This window comes from Cupressus sempervirens, chromosome 10 (genome assembly GCF_028749045.1).
Source record: "Cupressus sempervirens isolate cs-2001-9-10 chromosome 10, ASM2874904v1, whole genome shotgun sequence".
Taxonomy (NCBI): domain Eukaryota; kingdom Viridiplantae; phylum Streptophyta; class Pinopsida; order Cupressales; family Cupressaceae; genus Cupressus; species Cupressus sempervirens.
Genome location: NC_143127.1, coordinates 916210439 through 916220483, shown reverse-complemented (window position 1 = coordinate 916220483; position 10045 = coordinate 916210439).

Genomic DNA, 10045 nt, shown 5'->3' with positions numbered 1-10045 from the left:
CTTTTATTTTAGATTTTATTCTATTGTGAAGTTCTTGCTTTAACAAAATAACATTGTTTAAATAAGGTTGGTCAGATTTGTTATGGATACATAACAATTCTTCCTTTAGGATTAAATATACCATAAATAGCCCATTGGTCGGCCTTACTTTTAGGAGGGTAATGGTTGGTAATTCAATTCCCCTTATCTAATTTCTTTAATTCGAATTAAATAGCTATTTGAATTTGCATTTGAATTCTTCCCCTCTCTTTAAGATTTATGATGTCATGCTATCATCATCAAAATTCACCTAACATTCATATTCAATCTCTGTGTTTGATGTAATGAATGCCATTAGAAAGCTTTTAACAAGGTCTTTTATTTGAAACCCATTGTTGATCACTTTTGAGATGATTATTTTTCACCTTTTTAAGGCCTCTATTTTTGGTTTGACCAAACCTTGATTGGCCATAACTTGGTCATCTAGACTCTGATTTTGCTTGTTCAAGTTGCATTGGAGTCATAATTTTGAACACTTTGTAATGATGTTATTTCTTGGAGTGTTGGGGAAATTTTAATTTCTACTAATTTTTATTTCCTGGATCAATTATACAATTCAAACCAATCACACAACTTATCACAATTTTATTTAATTTCTCCCAAAATAGTTTCTTTTATTTCCTTCACTATATTTCTTATTTTGTCCATTGATTAATTCAAGCTATTTTCATAGTTTTTGATTGTTTTATCTACCTCATTTAGCTCTCCCTATTATTTTGACAAATCATCTTCACCTTTTTTCCTTATTTCTTGTGCTTTGTCTACCCACTATTTTGTTTTTTCCCTCTCATTGTCCAAATCCTCACTTAATTTATTGTTCAGCCATATTGTAGACTCCACCTATTTGAACAAACTTACCATGGAATCATTTTATTTCTCCAATTTTTTATTTTTTTCTTCCAATTGTTCCCTCACCTTTTTTAGTTCTTATTCTTCCTATATGTTTACATTGCCAGTTTTTTTTCATTTTGCTTGCTTTCTTCCATTTGTTTCTTCACAATTTCCATTTCTTCCTCCATTTTTTTTTCTTGTTCAATTGCTTCTTTTAAGGATCATCTTTTATGAGTTTTTCTAATTATTTGCACTTGTTAGCCAATGCTTTCTCTTATTCCTTTTGGTTTCTAAGGTCATCTTTTAACTTTTAAATAGTCTTCTCTAGCTTCTCCTCTCTCTCTCTCTCTCTCTCTCTCTCTCTCTCTCTCTCTCTCTCTCTCTCTCTCTCTCTCTCTCCAACTTGAACAGTCAAGTGTAGACCACATTGTTCATCTTTTTGGTCACACTGACTTTGTCAACATGTTTTAGTTTGGAGAAATCCATTGATAGGGTGCTAGCCCATAATTGTGATTGATCTATCTGGCTCTCTGATGGATTATTATCTATTTGTGGGGGCATAACAACTGTGAACTCCATCAAATATTTATTTGGGTCATAAGATGGAAATATCATAGTCGATGTAGGTTCTTCATCATGATCTGTGATAATTGTTTCCTTCTTCAATGCCTTTCTATTTCATCTATTGTAGATTTTGGTCTATTGAAAATTTGTAGCAAAATCATTGAAACTAAAATAAGGGCTTGTAGACATAAAATGATGTTTGAAAGAAGAAATAATGATGAAAAGTGCTCCCCTTAATACCATAAACACATAACAGAAACAAAGAAACAACAACAAATGCATGGACAAAATATGGACTTTTTATTATTGCTACAAATGTAGAATTACAAAATTTACAAGTACAATATGCTAACCCTCATGGGCACCTTCATTATAGTAATTTACAAGACTAAGTTATGAACTACCAGCCAGAGTTGTTCTAGACAATATTCAGGCCTTTCTTAAATAGATAATTTTATGTTGTCTAGGAAGGTTCTAGACATTCAAACTTAATACCTAGGGATGACAGACCCTAACAATACATCTAGAGTTGGCCAAATACATCTTTGACATTCATTTTAGAAATTTTGGGCAGCCAAACTTTGGAGGGCCATAAATCTCAAACTATTTCTCTAATTGGCTATTATACTAACTTTTCAAAAATGCCAGCTCCTAATATACAGGCTTGGAATGATGCCAGTTCCCTTCCTTTGAGTTTTTAGACCTCATCTAGGCCTTTGAGGCCTTCAAAACTCAATTCAAATATTTTTCTCCAAATTTTTCCACCAAAAATGCACAATAACTTCTTTGATACTTAAGTTAGAGCAATGAGATTTTTATGTTAGGATTATAATTCTAAAAGGAACCTTCATGTTTCAAGCTTGTATGACAAACTTATTAAAAATAGCAAGTTCCTAGAAATAGTAACCCCTTGTCTACTAGTCCTTATTAAAATAGAAAAGAATAAAATTAGAATATTTCTAGGTGATGCAAGATGGCTCTTACACCCAGGATGCTGTTGCATTAGACACCTAGGGTAATTTTAGAAGTGACTCTATTAGATTATAGGTGTTTAGAGGAAATTCAAGATGGTTAACCTCCTCCCTTGCTAGCCATGATGAATCTTCTAATGGCTCCCTTTCCACTTGACTAGTTATTCCTCATAAGTTTTCTTTTGTATACTTTTGTCAACATGAATGTCCAATATCTCCTTAATCTCCTTTGTATCCAAACTAGCTACTAGAATACTCCACTATACTTCTACAACTACATCTCCATCACCTCCTTCATAATACTCTATCAAATATGAAATATGAAATATTGGTGAAATATTTAACTCAGTAGGCAATTCCACTTCATAAGCATTTCTAGAATCATGCCTTTTCACTATCTTGCATGGTCCAAACTTCTTCATCTTCAACTTATTATATCTACCCACTAGAACACACACATTTCTCAGATAAACAATGACTTTATCTCCAATATGAAATTCCTTATATCTCCTTTTCACATCTACCTTAGCCTTATACTATGTATTCATATTTATGATGTTCTTCCTCACCTCCTCATAGATGTGCTTCAAATGTTCAACTACTTATCTCTCCTTTGTCCAACTACCTCAATTCAAAAGCATTTATGGGACTACTCCCATATATAATCTAGAATGTTGATTTACTGGTAGTCCTGTTGATAAAATTATTATAAGAAAATTTTTCCTATTGTAAAATAAGATTCCAACCCTTTAGCTTGGCTACAACCAAACGTCTTAGTAAATTTCTAAAACTCCTATTCACCACTTTTGTTTGTCCATCAATCTATGGATGATGCAATGAACTGGACTTCAAATCTATCTTCAACTTCTTCCACAATGAATGCCAAAAATACCCAACAAATTTGGTATCTAAATTTAAAACTATACTCTTTGGTAGACCGTGTAGTCTCACTACTTCTTTGAAAAAAAACTCTACCACATGAATAACATCACTAGTCTTCTTGCAAGGAATGAAATGTGACATCTTTGAAAACCTATCAACCACCACAAAAATAGAATCATGCCCACATCGCATCCTTGATAATCCAGGAAAAATGTCCATGCTAACATCCTCGCATAGCCTCTTTGGTATAGGTAGTGGATGATACAACCCTATATACTACTTCACTCCTTTTGCCATCTAACATACTCTACAACTCTGTACAAACTTCTTCACATCTAGCTACAACTATGGCTAGTAATAATTCTCAACAACCAAAGAAATGATCTTATCTCTACCAAAATGTCTAGCCAATCCTGCACTATGCTTCTCCTTGATGAGATTCTATCACATTGAACTTCTAGGAATGCACAACTGACTTCCTTTGAATAACATACTATCTTGGGTGATGGAATCAAACCACTTTGTCTTGTCAAGTGTAACAGGTTCTACAAAATCTTTTCATGCTTCACCAAAATTAGGATCATGTGGATACAAAGTACTGAGTTCCTTGAACCCAACCACCTCTATCTACATTTATATTAGCAAAATTAATCTTCTAATAAGAGTATCTGCAATTATGTTAGAGTTCCCACTCCTATGTTTCAAAAAATATATATAACTCTACAAAAACTCAATACTTCAAATGCCTTTGGTTTAATTTTCCCTGATTATTCAAATATTGCAAAGCTTGATGATTAGTATAAAAAACAAACTTCTTAGGAAGAAGATAGTGTCTCCACTTTTTCAATTCTTGAACTATAGCATAAAATTCCTAATCACAAATAGAAAATTTTTCTTTTGCATCATTCAATCTCTCACTAAAATAAGCAATATGTCTACCTTCTTGGCTCAAAATAACTCCTATTGTAGTACCACTAGCATCACAATCTACTTGAAATACCTTGTTAAAAATAGGAAGTGTTAAAACAAGTTGCTCAGTAACTTTCTATTTCAATAGATTAAAACTCTTATCTGCTCCTATAGTCCACTTAAAGTCTTTCCTATCCTCTCTCATTATTTTAGTCAGAGGTCCACAAATACTACTAAACCTCTTATGAAATTTCTATAAAAACTAGCCAATCCATGAAAAGATCTTACCTCTATCAAACTCTTTGGAGTAGGTCATTCAAGGATAGCCTTCACTTTCTCTATGTCCATTTTCAAACCTTCTACTAAGAATACAAATCCTAGCTACACCAACTCCTTTACAAAAATACACTTCTTTAGGTTTATTAGTAGCTTTTCTTCCCTCAAATTATCAAATATCTTGTAAATATGGATCAAATGCTCCTCCAATGTCTTACTAAAGATCAAAATATCATCTAGGTAAACAATGAAAAATTTACGCAAAAACTCCTTTAGTACCTCATTAATGAGCCCCATGAAAGTGCTTGATGCATTGGTTAACCCAAAAGGCATGACTAACCACTTGTATAGTCCTTCCCTTGGCTTGAAAGTAGTCTTCCACTCATCACCTTATTTGATATGAATATGATGGTACCCACTCTTTAGATCTATCTTTGTGAAATACGTACCCTCACTCAAATAGTCCATAATATCATCCATCCTTGGCAATGGAAATATGTACTTGATTGTGATCTTGTTGATAGCATGAGAATCTGTGCACATCCTCTATCCTCTATTCTTCTTTGGTGCTAATATGGCTAGTACAACACGTGGACTCAAACTCTCTCAAAAGAACCGCTTCTACAAAAACTCATGAACTTGTTTGTTCAACTTCACTTTTTGCTCATGTCATTTTATGTATTGCCTTTGTTTGGAAAACTAGCTCCTTGAACCAAATCCATTTGGTGAGTAATCTTCCTCATTAGGGGCAATCCATTAGGTACATTATCTAATACAATATTAGAAAACTCTCCCAACATATCTAGAAGTTATATAGGTACCTCCTCTACTTCATCTTTACTATCTTTTGGAATTATAGTAAAACACATATTCTCACACCTTATAACTTTAAGAAACTCTTTTCCATCAACAAAACATAGTTTTGCATCACTAGATACCTTTTCTTCTTTCTCCTTTAATGAATTCAACTTATGTTTCACTCCATCCTTGGTTAGAGTGTAGGTATTTTCTTGCCCATCATATACAACATGCCTATCAAACTGCCACAGCCTACCCAAAAACATATGATATATGTCCATAGGTATTATATCACAAAGTACCTTGTCCTGATAGCTTCCAATCTTGAACTTTACTAAGCACTTTTCATTGACCATGACCTTATGGTCATCTTGCACCTAGGAAATATGGTATAGACATAGGTGTTTCTACCTCTTCAACTTCATCTTTGTGATCATATTTTTTGATACTAGATTGTTAGTGCTTCCACCATCAATGATCATTTCACAACTCTTATCTTCATATCTACACCTTGTGCAAAATAAGCTCCTTCTTTAATCAGTTTCGTTATCACCATTCGGTAGGAATATTCTATTAATTAGGACTTCTCCTCTTTTGGCATCTTCAGAATGTGATGATCTGGTATCTTTATCAACATGTGCAACTCTAACTTGGCCTTCTATTGTTTGATCTATCCTTCCTTGGCACTAGGAAGATTCAAATTTTGTATGCTCTTCTTCTCCATAGTGAAAACATTTCCCATAGAAGTCTCGTCATCCAAATCCTTGTCCTTTGCCTCTTCCTCTTTGATCTCTATTGTTCTAATCATGGAAATGATTAGAATTGTTTCCCCTTTAGTTGTAACTGCTACTTCCTACCTCATCCTTATTTTTCTTATCATCATTATAGCTTCCATAAGATCATCCACCATGACCTCTTCCACTATTGTTGTTGCCAAAATTCTTGCTTAGTTTCTCTCAACTCTTAGGGAAAACTAGTATGCCTACTCAATATTGTTCATTCAAACTAGATTTAGCTCATCTTGAATACTTGGACTTAAGCCATTAAGATAATGGGCCACTTTCTCCTTAGTAGCTTCTATATGGCTAATTCTAATGAGAACTTGGTAGAACTCTTTGGTATACTCTTGAATATATTTTCTTGCTTGCTTTAACCCTTGCATTTGCTTCAACTAATCAAGGTCATAATCCATAAGAATGAATTGTCACTTCTATTTAGCTATCATCTGATCCCATCTAGTGATTTTGTCCTTTCCCTTTTTATTTTGTTCCAAGTGAACCTCCTACTACTAGAGCTTTGCATGTCCCTTTAGTTTTTCCTTCACAAAATTGACCCTATTGGGATCTTCAATATCTTCATACTCAGAGTACTCCTCTAGTTCATTGATCCAATCGGTTGGCTCCTCTGGGTTAAGATTTCTTGAAAATGTGAGAACCTTAAACTTAGGTCATTTTCCAATCTTGGAGATGGCCTTAAAAATCCTGTCTTCCTCTAGGTTTAGAACTGCCTCTGCTTCAAAATTTTCTTCTTCTTCTTCATCCTCATCCTCACTTTCATCTTTTATGAAAAGATTTATTACTCTACAAATTTTTTCTTCTAATGCTTGCTTTTGTCTTTGGAGGGCTCTAAAACCCTTAGGCATAACACCTACAACTCTTCTGTCACACTCTCTTTATGGAGGCATATTTTGCAATTTCACTAAAAACCTAGTGCAAACTACCTCATAATTGGTGATCTATCTACATCCTTAGCCCAAACCATAGTCCTCATGTAAATTACCTCACAATCGACAATCTATCCACACACTCAAGAATGTGGCTCTGATAACACTTGATGAAGGGTGCTCGCCTTGATACCATAAACACATAACAAAAATAAAAAAATAACAACAAATGAAAGAAAAAAATATGGACTTCTTATTATCACCCCAAATGTGGAATTATAGAATTCACAAGTATAATATGCTAACCCACATGGGTGCTTTCATTATAGTAATTTGCAAGACTATTCTATAAACTACCATCCAAAGCTGTTCTAGACAATGTTTGGGCCTTTCTTAAATAGACAATTTTATGCCACTTGGGAAGATTCTATATGTTCAAACCTAATAACTAGGGCTGACAGACTTGAACAATACATATAGAGTTAGCCAAATACATCTGTGACATTTTTTTTATAAATTTTGGGTAGCCCAACTTTGGAAGGTCACAACTCTCAAACCATTATTCCAATTGGCTATTATAACCACTTTTCAAAAATGCCAACTCTTGATCTACATGCTCAAAATGGTGCAAGAACCCTTCCATCAAGTTTTTGGACCTCATCTAGGGCCTCTAAGGCCTTCAAAAATAAGTTCAAAATTTTTTCTCCAAAATTTGCCACCAAAAATCTGCAATACCTTCTCTAATACTTAAGCTAGAGCAATGAGATTTTTGTGGCAGGCTTATAATTCTAAAATGAACCTTCATGTAGAAAATTAGAACATTCTAAGCTCGTATGTAAAACATACTAAAAATAGAAAGTTCCTAGAAATAGGAACCCCCTATCTACTAATCCTTATTAAAATAGAAAAGGCTGAAAATAAAAATATTTTTGGGTAATGCAAGATTGCTCTTACACCCAAGATGCTCTTGCATCAAATAAAAATTTCACTAATGTAGTTGTCTCTAGTTTTACCTATGCTGGAAGTTCTAATTATTACACTTTGATCCATTCCATATCATGTTCCACTGTCACTAGTTAGTGGAGTTTTTGGACTACTCTAGGGGTTTTGTCTTGAAGGAATTGTATTAGTGGCAATTATCAAGCTTAACATTGAATTGGTAATGATAACCTTTGGCACAACCTTTTGCTTCTTCTCACTACCTAGTTGAACTTGACCCATATCCACTTGTAATTCCTTTTTACACTACTAGAAATAGGGGGACTAATAGGTGGAGTTTGAATTGAATGTGAGACAAAACTAGGAAAACTACGAATGACATTACCACTTATGGAGGAACCTAATAGAGATGATTTAGTTGCAAGGATTGGAGTAACACCACATTTTGATGGAGCTAATATTTGAGGTAGAAACCAAATTCCTTCACCACTTGGTCCCAACCCACCAATTCCTGAATAACCCATCTTTTGTATCAAGTCAACCCCTTAGCTATAAGTTTCCACTCTCTTTGTATTGAGTACAACAAATGATGAAAAGAATGTGACAGTACTATTGGAATTTTTTAGCACTTCCCTCGGGATTCATGACAAGGGCTTGACTGCTTCCTATGTACTATATGTTGAGTGATTGTATTGGGCATTAATAGATTGGTCTTTTGGTGCAACAACACCCCCACTCTAACAAGTGGTATTAGAGCTTGGTCATAGGTTCAAATTCTTAGATCCTTGGGTAATGTTGAGGGGGAGATTGTTGGAAATTTTTTTAGTGCTCCCCTCAAAATTTATGACAAGGGCTTAACCATCACCTGTATACTATATGTTGGGTGGTTGTATTAGGAGTTAGTTTAGATCAATCTTTTGGTACAATGACAACCCCACTCTAACATGTACTTATACTTGGAATCACTTGGAGATTTGCAGAAGACTCATTTTTATCATCTTCAGACCCATCCCTAGGTAGTGATTTTAGTGCTTTTAGATTTTCTTTATCCTATAATTAGCTAATTTTTTTGTCCTCATCCAAAGAATCAAACTCTACAAAGGTCTTTGGTTCACACAAATTCTTCCTCATTATCCAAAACTCTCTAATTTTTATTTTAGTCCAAGTCTAATGGTCACATTTAGTCTCTATTTCTCTTGGAATAGGCATTTTACTTGGGTTATCCACTTTTTGGTAGAAATTGTAGGATGTGATGGGATCTGGTTTTCTTTTTTGGCTATACAATTCTCTAATTTTTGCTGATGATTCCTAAATTGAAATATTGTTTTCAATGATGCATTTCTCCATCTCTATTGTAATAGCTTCCCAAGAGTCCATGTTTCTAAATTTTTCAATTAATGGGATAATCTCATGTACATACTTGGTTGATTTGTACCCATACTATACAAGCTTTGGGCTAGTTACATTTATTGGATCATACTGCTAGTAAGCATCATCATCAAAATTAAACATTCTTAAAAGCCTGTGTACCACTTGGAATGCTGATCTATCAAATGTGAACCCTCCACATAAGAAAGGAAAGGAAAAAATATGGCTTTTCTTTTGCTGACCATGAAATAGTACATCTGCACTCTCTATTTGCCATACATATTCCAATGCAAAAGTTGTTTGTGTCACATGTATTAGAAGTTTGAAGCGTTCTACCATTGAACTGTAAAACCTTAAAACATTGTAGTCCTCCATGAAGTACCAATCAGCCAATTGTATTTGACTTCCTAGTTGAATGCAATTTCTACAAGACTCAGGCAATCTAGGAATTGAAGTGTCTGTAAATATATGAAACATGAGTTCCAAGAAGAAGTCAAAAAAATCCTTGTAGTTCCTTCTACTATCACTTATCCTTATAACATGTGACCATTGGTATACTTGATCTTGAACATTAAGCTTAAGCTGGTTACTTTGAAATATTCAATGATGCTTTGATAGAAAAAGATAGCATAATTAGGTTGTGAATGTAAACCTCTTTTGGGAACCACTTTTAATCATTAACAATTGTTTTTGCATGCTATGAACAATGTGCCTAATAAAATTATATCTTACTAGTACTTCTCAATAATGGATATTGTAAATCATTTCAAGAATGTTGGTACCCATTTCCCCATTGCTTTCCAAC